Below are 20,652 nucleotides of genomic sequence, written 5' to 3'. Positions count from 1 at the left end.
AGGTTTCCAGATTGCTTGAGCTTTCCTTGCACAGGGCACAGCCAAAGGGCTCTCAAGCCGTTTCCCGACAAGCACCATTTTCAGTTTTTATTCTTTTTGCCACTTTTCTCCAAAATTTTCAATATGCTAATTTATTACAGTTTGGTTGGGGTTTTTTTCCAGTGGAAAACTGCAGAGTGCTTGTATTTCTTTGCTAGGTAAAGAGGATCGGTAGATGAGTTGCTTGCTATGTGTCAGGTAAGGGAAAGCTCAGGTTGACAAGAGCAGGAAATAACGATGATGAGAGTAGCTGGACTGCATGGTGAGACATGGGCTCCAGGTTTTTCTACCCGAGGTGTTTGGGTGGGAGAGCACTTCCCTGGAATGGTAATTAAAAGCTGCTGGATTTACCACAGGGTTTCTATTTTAACTTGCTCTGTTTTACTGTTCAACTCTCTAACAGCAAGTAAGCGAGGAATGCTGTCTATCTGTATTCCAGGCCCCAATCTGTTTGGGATTTAGCTGTTTGGGAAATGCACAATAGATGAGGTTATTGAAACAAAGTTTTTTCTCTTGGTGCATTGTGTTACTCTCATCGTTTAGGAGCTAATGGAGGATGCCGTTTACCCATCTGGAGCTTTCTCTTCCAATCAGATTTCTAAAAAGGTGTTTCACAAACACGTCAGTGCACAGTAAAACTGTTCCCTCAAATTGCAACTCATACTACAAAAATACGTGACTCCCTCAGATACATTTCATCTACCTGCCCTTTTTGTTTCACTTGGCAAATAGAAAGTGGCAAGAAAAGTCTTTAGGATAAACTTTAGATTGGAGTTGTCAGAATGGCCTAAGGGAATTCATGTGTCAAAATCCCTGACCCAACCAGAGGCTTTAAAACTGTATTTTATTCCTGCCTATCAGCTCATCAGCAACGATGGGGCCAGATTAAGACTTTCCATTCAGTCAGGTTTTGTGGGCTAATGTTAACTGTTTTAGCTGAGCCACTGGCTTTCTTCTACAGCATCTGCTGATACCCCAGGGGTTTCTCTGTAAACCCAAGGTCAGGCCCACCTTGGCGCCAGCTGTAAGGTCAGGTACATCCAGCCCAATGTGATTGCTAAAAGCGTCATTTGCCAAAAATACTCTTTTTTGGGGGAATAAGATTAATTTTTCCACTATTGATTTTTATTGTAATGAGAAATTATAGTACCTAAACAAAAACTGGTAGTGGTTACAATAAATTAATTTTCCTCTTGTTCATATCGCCCAGGATTGTGCCTATAAAATTTTTTATTGACTAAAGCACTGTGGATGTCTCATTAAAAACATTCATCATTGCACGCTGGCATCTTTTATTATGTCATAAAAATGCAATGCTACATAATGCCTGTTTTTTTACCCTGCTCTGGTAAAAAGCTTAAATACTGCTTTCCCTTTTAAAGGTAGATAGGTAGTTTTATACTAGCAAGATTAGAGCTAAATGTTACCAACCTCAGCCATATTCCTAGGGGAAAGATAAAACAAAATCTGGTGAGATGGTTTAGAGTTGGAATTCTTCATTTTAGTCATATCCCTTACATCGATAGGTAGCATAAGACAGGAAGTCTGTTAACTGACTTAAAGAAAAAGAGCTGCTGATTTAAATTTAAATTGTATTGTTCAACAATGTTGTGTAATTAGATGGAAAAGCAGCAAAGTCCTTTTATTAGAGATGTCTTTGTATATAGTAGCCATGAAAGCGGTGGTTGATGCTAATTACCATATTTTGTTTAAACTTCCATCTAAATGAAAGGATCATTCAATTCCGAAGCTGCAGCCATACAAAAACCACAAGTGCAGTTGAATTGCTGCTGCCAAGCAGATGGGGCTTTGATCAGAATAAGTTATTTGCAGCTTTATTGTCTGGCTGCCAGGGAGGGGCTTGTATTGAACCACCTCGCTCAGAAGAAGGGGAAGGGAAGAAATGAGTCTTGCTGATCTAAGTTCATGGGAGAATGAATTTTCCCATTCTTAGATTATTTTTGCAGATGAAAATCCAGTGTTGAAAAGAACAGCAGTAAGGCACTCGATATTGGGCCGCTGTAATGTGTCAGATGGGTTTGGTAGGAAGGGATTGGAATGTTTATTTTAGAGGAATAGAGGGGGAAACACAGTGTTGGGCACAGCTGACTGCATATTTCTCCAAGGTCAATTCTGTCTAGGACATGCAAGCTAAAACTTGCACTACTGTGCTTTTTCATTATGTGTTTCACATTATATGGGATGGACAAAAACTGAGCAGCCTCACAAATCTGGGATGCTTCCTGCAAAGAGTGCTAGAGATGGCCATTCACAAAGCCATGGGATTTTGGAGGATTGTGGGTTTTTTCCAGTCATATAGTATTCCACGTGCAAGGGGATCTTTATTTACAGCAATTCACTGATACAGAAACTGATTTCCAACAAAGAGTGGAGAAGGAAGGAAACATTACCTGGCACTGTGTGAATATGAGGTAGTTCAGTCTAAAAGTAGAAGTAACAACTGTAGAACAGGACTAGCCTGGGAAATGCAGAGAAAACTTATTTTCTATTTTTAAATTACGTTGGTTGCTCTCAATCTTGTCTCCCAATGAAAGTCTAAAAGTGAGAATTAACAATTGCTCTTGTGATCTTGTTAGTCAAAAAGTCTGGCCATGAGCATGGTTTTATTCTGACCTGCACTACAACTATCTAGATTCAGGCATTTAAGCTGTCTCTAGTATAGAAATGCAAAGACAGAAGAAAGGAAGGGAGTTCAGGGTAGGGGAAAACCCAAACCTGATAACTGAATTTCTTCAATGTTGCACTACAAATACTGTGGCAGAACCATATTATTTCCAGGCAATTACAGATCTATTTTGCTGTCATTGTTGGAGCAGACATGATACAAAGCAGATCCTAATGAAACCTCATCCCAGTTTTTATTGTGGCCATACCTGGCATCTTTATACTCTCCTGACTGCACAGTGCACTTCATCCTATTGGCCATCATCATACTGAAAGCATTGTTTTGAGAAAGCATCCCCAAAAATCCAAAATACAGATACCTCATCAGAGCAGTAGGGGGGTGGCAGGCCAGCTCTCAGCACCCATCTCAGCCCTCCTACAACAGCCAGAACACTTGATCCTCTTTGGCCAGCAGACTCCAACCAAACTAAGCCACCTAACCCACTCTTTTATAACTCCCATCCAGCTAGTACCTTCAGCACTATCTCTATCCTCATCCTCCCACATTTTGCTTTTTTTTTTTTTTAAGTTCATTCTTTTTCTTTTACAGTTGCATTTCTTCTCATCTCTCTGAAAACATCTCCATGGTGCTTTACACATTAGAGAGATTTCAAAAGAAAATATAACTATTTAGACCTTGTGTCAGATTATCTTTAAAAAAAAGCATGAGAAAGTTTAAAGTGAAAGGGTACTTCTTAGCACTTAGAAATTTTAATCACATTTTATAAGTCAAGCTTTGTTTTAGAAACACAGCAACACAGATGTCTTTGTTTTAAGTAAATTGAGTGCCCCTTTCAAAAGAAATAAATATGAAGACTATTTGTGTAGTAAACAAAGAAACCAAATTTTGTTTTAAATCGAACAGATTTTGGGTGCAAATTCTCATGCTTGTTTGAGAATGTTTAACCTCCGCCTTATTTAAGAATTTTTAACCCTTCCTGCTTTGTCCCTGAAAGGAAACCATAATAGATTATATGTTTTAGTAGCTTATGCAGTAGAGTGTTATCATAAACATAGGCAATCTGCTGTTCTAGGGGCAGTGACCATGGAGTTAAAGGAATTTAAGAGGGTGCCCTGCTGCCCTAAGTGGAGTGGTAACAAATGAATGAGGCACCCCAACCTCCAGCTCTTCTGAAAGGATGACAAGCCAAAACTACACACTTGGGAGTAAGGGGATCAAACATTTGTTCTAAGACTGTATTAATCTGATTTTCTGAAAGATCTTAGAAGAATTTGAAAATTTCCAGGGTACAATTTTTGGAAAATCTGTGATAGGCTGTCTTCCCTCCCCTGCCCCTCAATGAGTGATGGTGAATAGGCAAAACTTTTATATTTTTGGCAGCAATATCATTTACAAAAAAATAAAAGCAGAGGAGGATGACAGAAATCCTTAAAAAAACCTCTTTTCTGTAAGTTTTGGCTTTTCTCCAGGTACAGAAGGTGTCAGTGGTGATAGAGAGAGAAGGCATTGGTGGCAGGCAGAAACTTTGAGGTTTCTAGTTGGTTTTTCCTGGGTTTTTTTCATTATAATGGGGCAGTTCTGATTTTTACTAGCTGTAGAATTTGGTTTAATGAAAAGGTAAAACTCCCATGTTTTGATCACACACAGCTCGAATGTTTCCAGCATAATGAAGAAGTTCTGCTGTCTTACTGCTGCGAGTGGTGCAGTACCGGGCTCAGAGAGCTGTGTGTCAGATGAACACTCAGGGCTGGACAGTGGGACACAAAGGAACTGCTCCCAGAGATTTGCCTGCTGCTTCCCTCTCTTATTGCCTCATGCCAGGGAACTACCTGGTGGAGACAGGGGGATGTGTAGACAGTCGTGGCTGTTGGCTCTTGGGGATTTCACCACAACATTTCTTTGATCAGTAGAACCTTTTCCTCAGTAAAATGCTCAGATCAATCCTCAAATTGAATTTTCAGGTGACATATTATGGTATAATTGAGATACTTTTTGCTATTGAAACAGTTTTGATGCAGTTCTGAACTTTTCAAAAATGGGATTGAAAATCTTTCCATGCTGAACTTGCTGTGGTAAAGAATAATACATCTGCATACTCTGTATTGCTTAGAGACCTGTGCAGATGGCCACTCCTTCCACTGATCCAGCATGAAGCCAAGGGCTGACATTGTAATTTGTTATCTTGACAGTACAATGGGTGTTGCAGTCTAATTTGCAGTTTTAAGAATTAATGGTGAAGTGATAAGAGGGGATAAAGATCAATAATCTGTGTGAAGTAACAAGGAGCAGGACAGAGTCATGTCATTTATTTTGATGCAAATAAGACATTGCTCTGGAAGTTCAAGTGAGGTGAAACAGATGCAGAAAATCTGAGAAAGGGTATTTATGGACATTTACCATACCTGTTCATTTACCACCAAGCTATGCTAGAGACCAGTGTCTTTATTGGCTGGTTCATATCTTTATATCTGGACATCTTCACCAGAACAAAATAAAAATGGTTAGCTGAAGAGCACTATGCTCATGTAGCTTGTTTCCTTTTTGCTTTGTTTATTGACACTTCAAGGTATTTAATGAACCATTATCATAACAATCTCTTGATTCACAGATTTCTATTCTTCTTATTGATTAATTAAAGAATATACGGTGTCAGCTCTGTGGCTGCTGTAGTGATAGTTTGAATATAAGAAATGCAGTATTTTTTTTAAACAGGAAGGCAGAAAAAGCAAACTGAACGCCTGATCATGTAGTAAGTAATCTAAAACTGGCAGCAATTTGAAGAACTTCCTAAATTGTTAAGGGTGGATTACAGCCATTTGGCATGTTTGCCTTGGTTGTACAATGGCATTTAATGCAGTAGCTGGATGATTTTACCAAATTTTGGGGGACTATGTAAATTCTTAAAAGCTTTCATGTAGTGACTTCAGTCTTTTCAGCCTTTCAGGAAATTGTTCTATTTTTGATACTCAAGAAGTTTCTATGAAAAGCATTATGCATTACTAAAGCAAAAGGCTCTGTGGGTTATGGATTTGTGTTGCTTGGTTTCTGCAAAGCTGGTGGTGCACATATGGCTGTTTTCTGATTTATGTGAGGAAATAAGTGCTCCCCAGATTGAGGGGGAAATCACAGTGTATTCATGCTGTTGTACAGAGCTTCTACCTTTAGACTCTCACCTGAGGTTCAGGATTCCCATACAGGTAAAAGTAACTCATAGGTACTCCCAGCAGGTATTTCATAAGGTAACAATAATTGTCACATAACTAATTGATCTCTAGACAAGCATGCCCAGATCCATAGAGGCACCCTGGTGCTGCCCTCCAAGGGTGAGTGCCCCCTGGAAACACAGAAGCTCTGACTGTCCTGATTTTGGACACTCAGACTGTGGGTTCTGGGCTCTCAGCCACACCTCTGCAGCTAGGCTTGGTCAGACTTTCACAGCTCTTGATGATCTCATTTTATAAACATACTTGTTAATGCCTCTGAATCACAGCAATCTGAGAACCTGTTGATGTGGAAAGCTTGCTCCATGCAAGATTTTAATCTCCATGATGGGCTTTAATGTACATTTTGTCTATTCAGTGGCCATCAGTGTCTCCATGTGTAGTGAGTTGTAATTGACTTCTGTTTCCTGCATAGTAGAATTTTCCTTACTTTATGTTCAAACAGCAGTATTTGTGCAAACAAATGTTCTTCATACACATGGCCAATCTGACACTCATTTCAAAGTGAGTCTCCTTACAAAACAGGTGTCATTAAGGAAATATTTTTAAAAATACCTGTCCTGACAGTTCACATTAGTTTTGTAAACTTTTACCAGGACACCGAAATTTCACAGGGAAAACTTTAGTTGGCTATCAGCAGCATATTTAATCTAAATGTATGGTTCTGTGACAAACACACAAAAATGCATGTAAACTTTATCTCCTAAAAATAAGAAATAAAGCTTAAAAAAACAGATCCTAATCTAAGAAGGCTTTCCTCCATTTTACTAAAACCAATCTCCCTCAGACTAGGCTCAGTAGAACACTGATTAGTTTCACTAAATTGATCCTTTTGGTTCTGCTCTTAAGAAAATCTACATGGTGAATTGTTTAAAGAATTGTAGTTAAGTCATACATTGAGAATTACTTTTTTCTAGAAAGAAGATAATTGTGCATAACCAATTTCAGGATTTATTTTTTTTTTTAGAGAGAACTTTACTTTCGCAGAAGAGCCCTGGAGGGACAGACTGCAAAGGAAACAGGGAGAGCTTCCTCCAGGTTGTTTTGCTAAGGAGTATTTTTCCCTTACAAGACTTTCCCCTCCCTGTTGGCTCAAGGTCAGCAGTGACTTTCCTGGTTTGCTTGAAGTACAGCAGTAATGAGAACACACTTCTGGAAATGTCTTTGTTGTCTGCTGCCCTTGGAACTTGTCCTTAAGGAGGGGGTTGTTCTTAAAAGCGTGGAGGAGAAACATTCAGCCTTAGCTCAATTCCTTTTCCTTAGATTCACAGATTGTGGAATGGGAGGCTGCACGTGTTCCTTGGGCTTTCTGTAGCTCTGTGCCTCTGTCCCCTTGCTCGCTGACCCTGCGGGGATGTCACAGGGCAGGGGACAGCAGAGCTCTGAGCTGCACCAGCCTTCGTGCTGCTCCTCAGGGTTTGCTGCCAAAATTCCTCCAGAGCTTGACATTAATTAAGACTTTTGTACATTGTCTTGAAGATTAGTTAATCCTGTCATTGTTTTAGAGCTGACTACTAATGCAATTAACAGATATTAATTCCCGTGCTCTTTAAGAAATGAACAATAATAGACTTCCATATGAGCTTGGTTTTTGCAAGTATCTTTCGTAAGCTATATGGCAAGATGGTACTAACTGGAGCTACCTGCAGTTCTACTCTGTTTTAAAAGTCCACCATTTAATTAGAAATGGCTTAAGTTGCCCTAAAAATAATTTGAATTGTAGTCACCTTGAGATACCTGTACCAAATATTGAGGGTTTTTTTCATTATTTCCTTCTTCTCAAAGCAATATTACTTCAATTTACAAGGTCTGCTGTCAGCAGCATGAATTAATGTTATCAATCAATCTATGTTCCTCCATAATATAATCTTCAAAACCTTGCTTTTTGCCATGTTGTAGTGAAAAGGGAGTTGGTGCCTTATTTGTCTAAATGATGGTGTTCTGGTTTGAAGGACAGATGTCTGCCAAGGAAGGCGAGAACCTCTCTTTGGGAGGTACAGAAAACTTTTTCTGTAGTGAAAATCTGTAAGTATATGCAGTTGAACTAACATTTTGAAATGTTGATTGAACTGTACTTAATTTTTTTTTCAATTATCTCGATTCACTTTATCAGGAAAAAAAACTGAGAAGGTTCTCAATAGTTCCTTATTCAAAGTCAAGTGCAACTATCTCGAAGCCCAGAGAGAGGGTATTCACAGAGAACCATTTCTCAAAAGCAAGGTTTCAAACGTTTCAATGGCAAACAAGCAATTATTTAAATAATAAAACAAACACCTGCTCCTTAAAAGCCAAAAGCAAAGAGAATGCAACGCCCCCTGCAAGCCCCCAAGGCAAGCACACACTCCTGGGCAGACTGAGTCAGTGTCTCGGGAGTTTGTGACCAAAAGGCGTCCCAGCTGAGCAATATACACAAGCTTACAGCATTCTCTTTAAACAGCTGGGCTTTGGTGAGTGCCTCTTTACTGAACGTGCTCTTTGTTGGTTTTGGGTTTTCTCTAGCATCCTCCTCCTTTCATCTCTTAGATTTTGAAAACATTTTTGACAGTGTGATGTATTTAAAGAAAAAAAAATATATTCCTGTGTCTTGTGGGGAGGATTTTTTTTCTAAAACCTAAGAAAATTGTAAAGGATCTTGTCAAGGTTGAATTCTTTGTGTTGATCTAAAGAACTTGAGTTAAAAGCTTTTTGAAGTGTGTGGCAACTGCATCAGCAATTTATATGGATGGGAGATCAGCTATATAATAAATAACTCGCCGCATATTTCTAACTTCTGAAAGCCTACTATCTTGTCCATTAAATAACTTTCTTTTAATTAAAAAAGCCTCTAATTAAGCATGTGGTAATGTTATGGAGTGATTAAGGGAAGTTTCATTTGAGCTAGAATTCATTTATTTGCCAACATTTTGACAATATACAATTTAACTCCATCTCTGACTCGAGCTTTCTGCAAGGCAGTAACATTATTAGGTTAATGATAGAGCTGCTGAGTTACAATTCAGTGAGTGTGCAATTACAGAGCCCCCTGAGCAGCCTGTCCTCCTCCCTGCTCCACTGGCAGAGATTCCTGGGAATGATGCCCCAGAGATGACTCACACTCCATGGTTGTGGTTCACTTCAGCATCCCATGGTAAAAAGTTTTGGGGAAGAGAGGCCTGTGCTCCCAAATGATTTCTGGAGGGAAGGATTGACCAGTCCCCACTATTCCATAGTATCAGGTTTAAGATGGAATGCTCAAGTCCTAAAACTAACAGGCAACAGTAAAATCTCCCTCCACACCCTCAGCCATCACCTCCCGTGACTGTCCTCAAGCTTTGCTGTGCTTTCTTCCTGCAGAGTGGGAAAGGACATACATGGAGGATCATTCTCCATCCATCTCACAACAGTTAATTCTCTTCCCCACACAATGTCAAAGCCCTTTCTGCTTCTCACCCCACCAGTGAGGAGACGTGGGGGTGCACAAGGACTGGGAGGAGACACAGCCAGGACAGCAACCCCAGCTGACCCAAGGGAATTTCTGTGTCATCATGCCCAGCACATGAAGCTGGGGGAAGAAGAAGGAAGTGGGGGAGCTTTCAGAAGGTGTTTGTCTTCCCAAATGACTGTCACACAGGATGGAGCCCTGCTGTCCTCAGGATAGCTGAACACCTGCCTGCCTATGGGAAGGATGAAAGAATTCCTTGTTCTGCTTTGCTTGAATGTGTGGGTTTTGCTTTACCTTTTAAACTGTCTTTATCTCAGCCCAAAAATTCAGTTCTGCTCTTCTGATTCTCTCCCTCATCCGATGGGGAGTGAGCAGTTCATTATTAGAGCTAAACAATGACTTTGTTTCCCTTAAATATGTCTTTTGATAAGTCTGATTAAAAGAAAGAAAATGTTTTCCCTAAAAAAGTGAAAACAGTTGAAGTACTTGGAGTTCAGCATTGTGAAATCTATAGTACCATGCAATTATTAATTTAGATACAATTCAGTCAATCTTTCAAATGAAAGGAGCTCTTGGCATATCCTGTTTCATGTACTGAACGCACTCCTGGTGTCACCAAGTGAGGTATGTGACAGCACTCCTTCCCAACAGGCTGTTCTCCTGTTAAAATCTTTGGATTATGACATCTAGGAAAAAATTAATTTGAAGTGAATAGCTTGTAGGTAGGAATGCTGTGTTGCAGGCTATGTCATGGTCCAAATAATCAGAGAGAGGAAAAAAATTAGAGTTTATGAAGTCCTTGTTTAACTTCCAGCACAGAAAAATCTCTGTTTTTCCAGTCCTGCTCTCCACAGTTTCCATTAAATGTCCTTTTTTTCCCAGTGAATTCAAGGAAACTCAAGCTGTTAACTGGTTTGTAGGATGATGATGCTTGAGCCATGGAGTTGGTCTCAAGCTAAACGCATGCTAAAATTTGGAAGGCAGGCTCAACTTAGAGACAAAATATATACTGGCATTAACTCCTAAAAAAATCAGGTTGTTATAGTGGAAATTCTGCCTGACTCAGATACATCGATATGAACAGGACCATTTGATTGATGACAATATATAACTCCAAAGGTGAAAAAACAAAGATATCTCCAGCTGCACACACACTTCATTTTCATTCTTTGAGGGCTGGAGCTCTGTTGTCATAGAAATACAGAAGAAATCCTGGGTCTCGAGGTGTAGGGACCTTTATACCAAAATTGCAGGTAACAGAGGGGACTCTGTATTAGTCCTGAATAATTTTTTCCTTCTTTCCCTAAACAAATTAACATAGTCCTGTTTGATTTCTTTCTTTCAAGTTGCATTGTGTTTTCTCTGTGCTGATACAGTAGTGGCACATTTCTAAATTGGCTCATTTGATCTCGTTCAAAATTCGCGTGCTTCCTGAATAAAAGCTCTCCTTGATGTGTTCCTTATCCTTGTTCTTCCATGTCCTGCTGTCCCGGTGTCACAACTCAGCCCCAGCTGGTGACTGAGCCCCTGTCAGATGGGGGGAGACAATGAGAGGAGTAAAAGTGGTAAAATTCATGAGCTGAGATCAAGACAGTTCAACAGGTAAAGCAAAGCAGAACAAGGAAGGCATTCATCCCTTGCCCTAGGTGAAATGCTCAGCCATCCCCAGGACAGCAGGGCTCCAGCAGTGTAAGGGTGACTTGGCACAACACCACCATCACTGGGAATGTTCCCTCCTTCCCTCTTCCCCCAGCTTTTCCGGGATCGGCTGTCCTGGCTGTGTCTCCCCCAGTCCTTTTGCACCCCACCCCACTCACAGCTGGGGTGAGGAGCAGAAAAGCCCTGGCTGTGTATTCACTGCTCAGCAGTAACAAAAACACCCCTGCATTCTCTATGCTGCTCCCAGCACAAATCCAAACTATAGCCCTGAACAAGCTACTCTGAAGAAAATTAACTCTATCCCAGCCAAAACCAGTACAACTTGTGGGAGCAGCTGTTACTACAATACCACCTTTTCCCCCAGCTGGCAGGCAGATGGGCTAATCCACAAAGAGCCACTATTTGTTCATGGATCAATTTTCAGAGTCTAAAGTGAACAACTGACAACCTTTCCAGAGATGCTGAACATGTCCATGCCTGGGCAATGTTTCACAAAACAAGAAAAGTCTTTCAAGGCTTTTAAATATTCCTCTTTCTCTCTCTCTCTCACACAGAATAGGAAGAAAGACAGACCACATTATTTTTTTTTTAAATTACGAGGTTGTTTTGTGTACACAACTATGCAAGTGCTCTGCCTTTTTTAATTTCATATTATTTTTCAAGAGAGAAAATATTACAAAAGGGAAGAGGAAGGATTTTTCTCTCCTAGACAGCAACAACTGCAGTAGTTTAAGTATTTTACAAATTTGGCAAGGATTGTGCCTGATCAGAAGAGTGATATACTTTCTTGTATTGAACTGTAATCTCTTTGATTTTTGGTTTTCTGCTGACATTCCTGCTCTTTATTTAAATATTTCGGCTTTATTGCCTGTTGAGACACCATATCCTTGCTGTTTTAATAACATGTAAAACATTTTATCCTCTTTTTTTTTTCCTTTTTTTTTTTTCAGTTTTTAGAGAAGCACAAGATGGACTAGAAGTACCCTTGCTCTTTTAGAGTTTAGTTAGCAGTGGAATGTATGCCAGAGTATATCTGACACTGTGGTGTAAGCTGCACAGAAACCACCATAAGAAAAAACTCTATTGGAGGGCAACTTGTTACTTTATTAATCCTATTTTTAAATCAGTCATAAAAGATTGGAAGATAAGTGAATTATGGCTGAGTGTGTTGATATGATTGTTGTCTTTGTCTGTTCAGACCTTGAGTTTTTCTTGCACAAGTCAGCCAGTGAACTGTGTCTCCCCTAACAATAAGCCAGAGCAGGATCTGGCTGCAGCCCATGTTGTTTTCCTCCACAGAGGTGGCACCTCTCTGGTGAGTCCTGTGCATGGTCCCAGGTAGGGCTGGCAATACTTCAGAGACAATATTAGCAGTGGGCTGCTGCCCTGTAGGGCCACACTGTTCACGTCACAGCCCAGGATGTCACAGGAATTGTACCAGGTTTGAAAGGAGGAGTGGAAGTGCTCTCCTGGCCCTTTGCACACTGAGTGCTTTTCACCTTTGTTCACCATCTGTCCTTGCTGGAGCTGATGTCTGCCATCTGAGGGCTGCCTCCCCAGTGCTCTGATGCTCATGGCACCCTCAGAAAGACCCCCTCAGTAACCCAGAGACAAACGGGTGTCTTTGTAAGGCACACACTTCCCAACAGCCTTTTGTGTGTTCAGACCCCAGATGGTTGCCTGCAGTCACAGCCTTTAGCAGAAGAGTCATATTATAATTGTCTAATGGATAATAAACAGCACTGACTTTGCTTCTGATGTGAAGCGGACATCTTGAAGTTGAAGAAACAAGATCTCCTGGGGAAAATTGTTGAAGATATGTATCGTTCTAAATCTCAAACTGGGGAGGGAGGGAAGCTGAATAAATTAAAACTCCCTGATGGGTTTGCTGAGGAAACAAGCACTGCAGAAGATTAAACCCTAGAAAATATCATAGAATTAGTAGAGTGTTTATTATATCCTGCTATCTAGTTTATTGCAGCTAAGCAACTAATACAGACTTTTTTCTATGTTCTGAATCCACATGGGCCATATTTGATACCTGGAATGTTTAGCAGTTTATTTCTATTGAAACAAAATGATTTCAAGAAGACTTAATAGTTGCTAGAGTATAGCCAGAAATTTCCAGTGGCAATAACTGAAAACCTTTGAGACTCTCTTCCCTCTCTTCTGCCCTTCAAATAAAGGAACAGAAAAATGTGAGACATGCTGAGAGTTTCAGATGTTGGTAGTCAGTCTGAGCAAAAAGAGAGTCCATACTAATAGTCAGGCTTAAGTGTTAACTCTGAGTAAGTATTCCAGAGTTGGAAAACAAAGTTGTAGGGTTTTTTGTTTGGTTTGTTTTTTGTTTGGTTGTTCTTTAATGGGATGAAAAATGTGTTAATGTAAATTTTTTTAGCTCTCCAAGGCATGTTGCTAGGACATGTTTTTCTAATATCAAAACAGAGATTTTTGAATCTTTTTAGAAGTAGTCATTATCACCAGACTTGTTAACATACAAAGTAAGATTATGAAATACTAAAAGACTTAGGTGTACCAATGGTTCCAGAATATTATATATACATATATATTAAAAAACCCCTTTAAATCAAAGGTGAATGTCTGAAACGTGCTGAGTAACAGCAGTAGTGTATTTTTATAGGAAGGATTTGAATAAATCTATCTTTGATACAGCTTCCATAAGTTTTGGGAAATGCAGGATTTTTCTTCCAGAAGCAAGGCAGAATGCAGCATAAACCGTGGCATTTAAAAAAAAAATAATAAATTTTTTTTTGGACCTACCTCTTCATTTGTCTGATAGTTATATGTTGAAATCTCATGGAAGTTACCCACTAAGCAGTTTAGGAAAGCAGTTTTCAAACAAAAGCAGTCTGTTTCAGTTAAAAAAATTCTGGGCACTATGTACGAGGAATACATTACTATTACTTCCATTTCTAGAAACACATTGTGGGGAAATCTGGGTGACAGACCTACCCACATGAGCTCATGACAGAATTTGAAAGAACAGCTAAGGTGCACACCCAAATTGCCTGTGATCCAAAGTATGCACCTTGTGGCTTTCCACAGTTAATTATTTTGGGATGTTGTATTCACATTAAAAGAAAAAATGAGAGAAAGACCATTGCAGTCACTTCTTGCTAGCTACAGAGTCAAAACTTTCCTGTGGGAGGCAATTAAGACCTGTTCTCTCACTGGCTCAATGGAAAGAACTAATATTGTCAAAAGTATCAGTAATAACTGAGTTTCCTTCACTTGTGCAGTAGCTGAGGTAAGAGAATAAATGCACAGGGACCAAATGTAGCCACGGAGCTTGGATCAGTCATGATTTAATCTAAATCAAGGTGAGATGCTATTGATGTGGCGAAGAGACTTAAGTGAGCTAATGAAGATCCACTTGCAGCTCAAACCTGTCATTGTCACTGTCCTGTCCTTTAGCAAAACAACCACATTATGTACAGTGTCAGCAGTCTTTTATACAGCCTTGAGTTTAGGTGGTGCTGTATCAGCCACTGTCCCAGACTCTATGTCCATCTCTTCTAACTGAAAAATCTGTTTCATTTTTCTCTTGACATACACATTCCTAGAGTTGCATGTGATTGCTGCAGTGTACTGAAGGCTGCATGATGTAATAACATCACTTGAAATTAAAGCTAGTGCAAGATATGATTACAGTTATTATTAGAGTTCAGAGCCCACAGAGTAGAGATAGGCATAATGGATGACCATAAGCAGAGACCACAGAGTTTGGGATGTGAATTAGCCACCAGTCAGGTTCTGATGGGCTTTGTGGCACTGTAATGACTTAAAGCATCTGATGTAGCTTCAAAGCAAGTTTTTAGCAAATGCCTGTATGACCTGGACTGCAGCAGCCAGGTGGAGGAGCCAGCAGGAGGCACAGGCTCTCTGGGTTTCCCAAACAGGAACTGCCACTTCAAAGACCATTCTCAGACAGAAGTTTCTGTGTTTGAATTTAACCACTGGAATTTGCTCCTTAGGTTATGCAGAACCCAAAATAAGTGAGTGGAATGAATTCTGGATTGTTTTCAGTACTGTAATAGCAATTTCCATTGTTTATCAACTGACTCTGTTGCATCCTCTGAGATGTCCCTACCCTGTTTACTGCTGGCCCAAGCCAAGAAGTCATTACAGTGTTTAAGGGAAAATACTTCCCTAAAAACCTTGTACTCTCTGTGTTGGTGGAAACTTATGGTTGTCTTTGTCCAATGCAATTTTGCCAGAGAGAAAAACTTGAATACCAGCTCCATAGAGAAATCAGATCCTCCAGATAGTGCTTGAGACCCTGAGCTCTGATGGGCATAACACACAAGGAAAATGAAGGGGAAGTTGAGCAACTTTCTTCTTACCTGGGATTATTATGTATGTATAGTCTGATTTTTTTTCCCATTATCTCATGTGTTTGGGAAAGGGACTTGACTGTGTTATAGGACTTGAAGTATATAGTAAGCTTTGGAAATACATCTGAGAGTGCAGGTAGCTCTGCTTTTGAATAGATGAACTTCTGACATTTTAAAATACTCTACTTTTGAATCGTTAAGTATTTCTGAATGCCATCCTTATTTGTCAAATATGGTGTGCAGGATCTTTATCCTCAGTTAAGAATCTTTGAACTAAGGAAACATTTATGCAAGTGGTGATTTCCTAATCTCTGTGGGGTTTTGTCATTTGCTTGTAGGGGGATGATCTCTAAGAAGGTAAATTCTAACTTCTGCCCAATGGCCTAGGGAAGCAGATCTCAGTTTCAGCAGCAATTTGTCAGTTCATTAAGAGATGCAGTATCCTGGCTTCTTGGGCAATGGTTTTGCTGGGCTCCAAGGAACAATGGTAAAGTCTGATTTCATAGCTGCCAGGATATGGCCAGGTCAGAATGGAAACACCCATGTAGAGAAGCCCTGTCCAGACAGTGTTTTGAATGGCTGGAGCAAGGCAGAGGCTTCTGTGCTTCTGGGGGTACTTTAATATAAATGTCCAGTGCTCATGGAAGCAGAGCTTTAGAACTGGAATACTCTTAAAATTTAAACATCTTGTGTGGGAATTTTGTGGACTTTACTATAGTTAAGGTCACATCTTCACATGTGGATATCTAAAATGCATGAAAATACAGATTTTCATCATAATTTTCAATTTTGGCTCCTCTGTAGGAATGATGACTGTAGTATTGCTGTACTTAAGAGGGCTGTTAGAAATAATATACATTATTTAAGCACCATAAATGGAAATTATGGTACAATGAAACAGTTCTTTATAATCCATAAATCTGAGATGTGTATTTATTTTGTCTTATGGATTTCTAGGTGGGCTTTGTCCACACTGTCCATCAATTTATAACCTTTTCTCTGTGGCCTCACTCAGCTCTCCCCTCTACCTTTATCTGGAGCTCACCCAAAACTCCAGTCTGGAAAGAGGAAGAATTCCAAGGATGTAGATACACAAGATATAACAATGCCTAAATGGTCTTTTGTTGCAAGTTCCTTCTGTCTGCTTTCCAGCTCTGTCCAAAAAGCTGGGCAGCTGCAGGGCAGCCTGGAATGTCAGCAGGGCAGCTCAGCCTGCTACAAAAAAAAACAGAGCAGATGTAGCCATTCCAAGTATAGGAGTGCCCAGAAACCAGATGGGTAAATATTAGTGATCTGATGAGTTATTTAGATGGATCACAAGCTCAGGACTCAGTACTTTTGTAAGCCTGTGTAGGAAATGTTTCCTAATTGCTTCTGAGTGGAATTGAGGGTATAGGAAGGTTCACCATGCAGTAATGTGGAACTTACCTTGAAGGTGAGTGTGTAGGGGAAGAACAAATTTCAGCAGTTATATTTTTTTGGCCTATGTGCTATCAGATGCCAGGATACAACTTCAAAGGATGAGTCTCATGTGAGACACAAAGATCTGCTGTGGACACCAGATTACCATCTTGATCTAAATCAACATTTTTTTTTTTCCTCACTTTTTCTTAATTGCACTTACTGTTTCATGGGCAACAGTGAACAACTTTTACTCTCAACTCTCTATCCAGCAATTCCAAGAGACTGGAGAGGCAGGTTTCTCACCTGGCCCTCACCATCTAACCATGGTGTTTCTCAGTCAAGCATAAAGTGTATTATTCTCAAGATTTCCTTTCTGTGATTTTTATTTTGTGAGGTAATTTCAAAGCAGTGGAAGAATGGGGAATGTGAGTAATGCACAGTGTTTATGACACAGCCTGGGTTCTGCTCTTTGTGATGCACAGCTCCAGGAACTGTACAAAATGTTTCATTTTGTTGACTTTGTGCCACAGAGTTTATCTTGAAAGGTTTGTTATGTTACACAACATGTGCCTCTTCCTCCCTTCCCCAGGTATTTCATGGGATGAGCTCAAAAGAATGGGCTGTATTTGTACCATGTTCAAGTGTGTTTTAAAATCACGTTAATATTTTAACAGGTGATTGTTTCCTATTCTTTTATATTCTCATCTATATACAAATAGCAAGTTGTAGCCCTCATTAATCAAAATGACACTTTCTAAACCCTCAAGTGTTTTCACATTTGCACATGAAGCGTGTTCCCAAAACTCTGTGCTGCCTGATTGATCTCTGCATTGTACACTTTTCAGACCTATGTGTCTAAAGCTGGCTGAAAAGATACAAAGCTTGACTTCTAATGTGATTTCTTTAATCTCCTTTTGTAGAATTAGTATTACAAACCATGTAGAAAGTCCTTCCAAGTTTGCTTTTTGGATCAAACTTGGCACAGGCATGAAGGACCACATCCCACCTTACACTGGAAAACACACTACTGGCTGCCAAAAGAAGTGTTAGGAGACACTGCTGTTTTGGGAAAGGGTGTAAGAGAAATAAGGCTGTTAAAAACTGAGGAAAGCAAAACATCCTCCAAGGCACAGACTTGCCCCACTGACTGTTGAGACATGGCTCATTCTATAGCTCCTCTTCCCAATGAGTGCCACAGAACAGACATTAGCTGGTGCTCACATCCAAGAGGAGGATTTATATTCAGTAACTTGCCTGCTGGTAAGAGCACAGATGACTACTCATGTCAAGACTTCCATGTATGTATACATAAACCAGACAAAGCCTGCCTGAGGGAATGGGACGTGGCAGAAAGCCTTTCCTAGGCATAAAGAACTGTGGAGCAGATAGAAAACTCCCATTCATCCTGTGCTTTCCATCTATTGTACATGTCAAAGGCTCTGGGGACGGGTGTGTATGCAGGGTCTGGAGAGGAACTGGAGTTTAATATTCTCTTCAGAACTTTTCATTTGGGTTCAGGAGTGTCTGACTCCTGGAGCACCACTAGGTCCCCTCAGAAGGGGTGCTGCCATTATCTGACACTTTTTCTGCCCACATGGCATGTGTGAAACACAGCCAGTTTTACAGCAGCTCGTATGGAGGATTTATTGACTGAAGATTCTCAAAGAATTTGCAGAATTTCCTTTCCATTTTTTTTTTTATGGTCTGAGCATGGATATTTCTCTTGTCTGGCTCAGTTCTTTGCTCAAAGCCCATTTGAACATTTTAGTAAAAGAAATAAAGATACTGTAGAAATAAGTATCAGAATGAAAGTGGAGGGAGGAAAAATTTTGCCCTCTCCATCGCCAGAAGCACAAAGCATAGGCAGAACAGCAGTATTTGAGGAAAAATACTAATCCACAAGGTTTCCTTCACCTTTCTCAATTTTTATTTTCCTGTCCCAGAAGAGAGAGTTATTTTATGTCATCTTTCTGGTCTGGGGTCTCTAAGAAAAGATAATCTAGTTTTGGGATGAGAAGTGCACAGCCTGAGTAGAAGCAGCAGGTAACATTTCTTGTCTTGTGCGCAGACCCAACCACTGCATGCACGAGAGAAATTACATGTGTGTCAATCTATGCTGGTGTTCCTAGGGGCCAGAGGGGAGGGATGGCGATTTAGGGCCGAGCTTATTAGGGTTAGAAACCACTGCTTTTCAGCTTGTTATTCACTGATATTAATGAGTGGTGATCGAAGCACTTACCTTATGACTGTTTTGTAACTTGCACTGGTTTGACAGGACTTGCCTTGCCTGTAGCCTTCTAGAAGACGTGAAGCTCACCTAAGAGTGTGGGGCTGGTTTTGGCAGCCAAAAGTATAATTAGAGTTTCACGCGCATCTATCTGGCTCACAGAGCCCGGATAATGCAAACCTCCCGTCTCCTCCCGGCAGCCCCAAGGACGCGTGTGCTGAGTTTTCATGGCAGTGTCCGATGCGCGGCACTAATCCCCGCCGGGCTCCAGCTCGGCTCTGCCTGGCACACCGTGAGCCGTTCGCAGGGGCTCGCTGGCAGGATTTAGGGCACCTCCTGGTCGCTTCCCCTTGCGAGCGGCACGCCGGAAGATGCTGCGGCGCTTTGCCGGAGGTGCGAAGCCGCTCGCTCTGGCCCGTAGGGCGGTGGCGAGACGCGCTGCTGAGAAAGTTTTGCCGGTGCCCGAGGGCGACTTTGACGCGTGAGCGGCGGGGGCTGGCGGGGCCTGGCGGCCCGGCCGCGCTGCCTCTGAGGGGGCCGGGGCCGCGCCGCGTCCGCGGGGGCCGGGCCGCGCCGGCCGGGGGGAAGGGGCGTTGCCATCTGCTGTTAATTCCGCGGTCATTGGATTAGTAACCAGCGGTGATGAGATCAGCGGGATCGACTTTCGCGAGGGGGCACGGCGCTCACCGCGCTCCCCAGCTGTGCCGGCTCTCGCATGAGGCGGCGGCGGGCGGCCCAGGGGGAGGCAGCGCGCACAAAGCCCGGTAGCCGCCGCAGGCCGCCGCCCCCGGGCAGGGCTCCCGGCCGGCCCGGCCGCCCCGAGCCCGGCTGCCGCCCGCGGCCCCCCGGGCGCCCCCGGCTCCTCTCGCCTCCCCGGGGCAGCCGCAGGCAGCCGGCGGCCGGCAGCAGCCTCTGCTGGTCGGGCGCGCTCCGGGCGGGGAGCACGGGCTCCGAGCGTGGCGAGCTCGGCCACGGCGGCTCCCGAGTTTGTTTACTTGTGCTCCGCGTCTCGTCCCCGGTATCTCCTCTCTGCCGGCATAGCGGATCGGTGGCGGTGCCGAGCTGGGGGTTTATGGTAAGTTTGCGACGGGCGAATCCCTCAGTTCGTGGGAATTCGGTGTTTTGTTGCACAGGATGTAAAGACGCGTTTGTGGGGGGGCGTTTCTTGTCTGTTTCCTTTTTATAGTAGTGCTGGCTTTCAAGCTGTTGTTTGAAGAAATACACTTGCGACCCGTTTTCTGCTTTATAGTGAAGTGGTTTACAACAGAAATGAGTTTCCCGAGCTATGTAAGAGAATGGTTTCTAGATGTTGGATAACTGGAGATCTACGCTTCTCGTGAACGGAATGTGTCTGGCTGCGCTGCCGGACGCAAACCCTCCTGCCTAATGATTGCCACAAGCTAATGTTTTACAGTGGTTACTTGGTGCTTTTTCGGGCAGTAAAAGCCGTCTGACCTCAGTTCAGGTGTTTAGACGAATCTGAAATACTAAACTATCCTCTCCGTAAGAGGGAAGCTGAACCTTCGTCAAGACAAACCTGAATTTGTACGCGAGACTTGAGTTTCAACAAAGAAAGGTATTGACTGAATTTGCCCTCAGATTACTTGTAAGAACTCGGAGGCAGGCGGTGGATTTGCTGTTAGGAAGCTGTTCCTGCCGAGGGACCAAGGGCAGGGGAG

At 41.8% G+C, this 20,652-nt stretch overlaps 1 protein-coding gene and 1 long non-coding RNA gene across 4 annotated transcripts in view; one reads left to right on the top strand and one right to left on the bottom strand.

Annotated features, from left to right (window-relative positions):
• Window positions 1–19,217, bottom strand: part of LOC111933576 (uncharacterized) — a 30,887-nt gene extending 11,670 nt beyond the window's left edge. The window contains exon 1 of the long non-coding RNA XR_002866805.2: window positions 18,986–19,217. This is a non-coding gene — a long non-coding RNA (uncharacterized LOC111933576). The remainder of the gene's footprint in view (window positions 1–18,985) is intronic.
• The window catches only part of SPSB4 (splA/ryanodine receptor domain and SOCS box containing 4), a 140,750-nt gene that overhangs the window by 44,205 nt on the left and 75,893 nt on the right, over window positions 1–20,652 (top strand). The window contains exon 1 of one of the 3 annotated variants that reach the window (XM_086843867.1): window positions 19,188–19,366. The exons of 1 other annotated variant lie outside the window; for it this stretch is intronic. The gene's annotated coding sequence lies outside the window, so the exon portion shown is untranslated. Of the gene's footprint in view, window positions 1–19,187; window positions 19,367–19,820; window positions 20,049–20,652 lie in introns of those variants that run through there. One more of the 3 variants, XM_023933239.2, reaches the window with a different exon arrangement.

This window comes from Cyanistes caeruleus, chromosome 10, assembly GCF_971803275.1.
Source record: "Cyanistes caeruleus chromosome 10, bCyaCae1.hap1.1, whole genome shotgun sequence".
NCBI lineage: Eukaryota > Metazoa > Chordata > Aves > Passeriformes > Paridae > Cyanistes > Cyanistes caeruleus.
The sequence above is the reverse complement of the archived record's forward strand: the minus strand, read 5'-3'. Positions and strand labels throughout refer to the sequence as shown.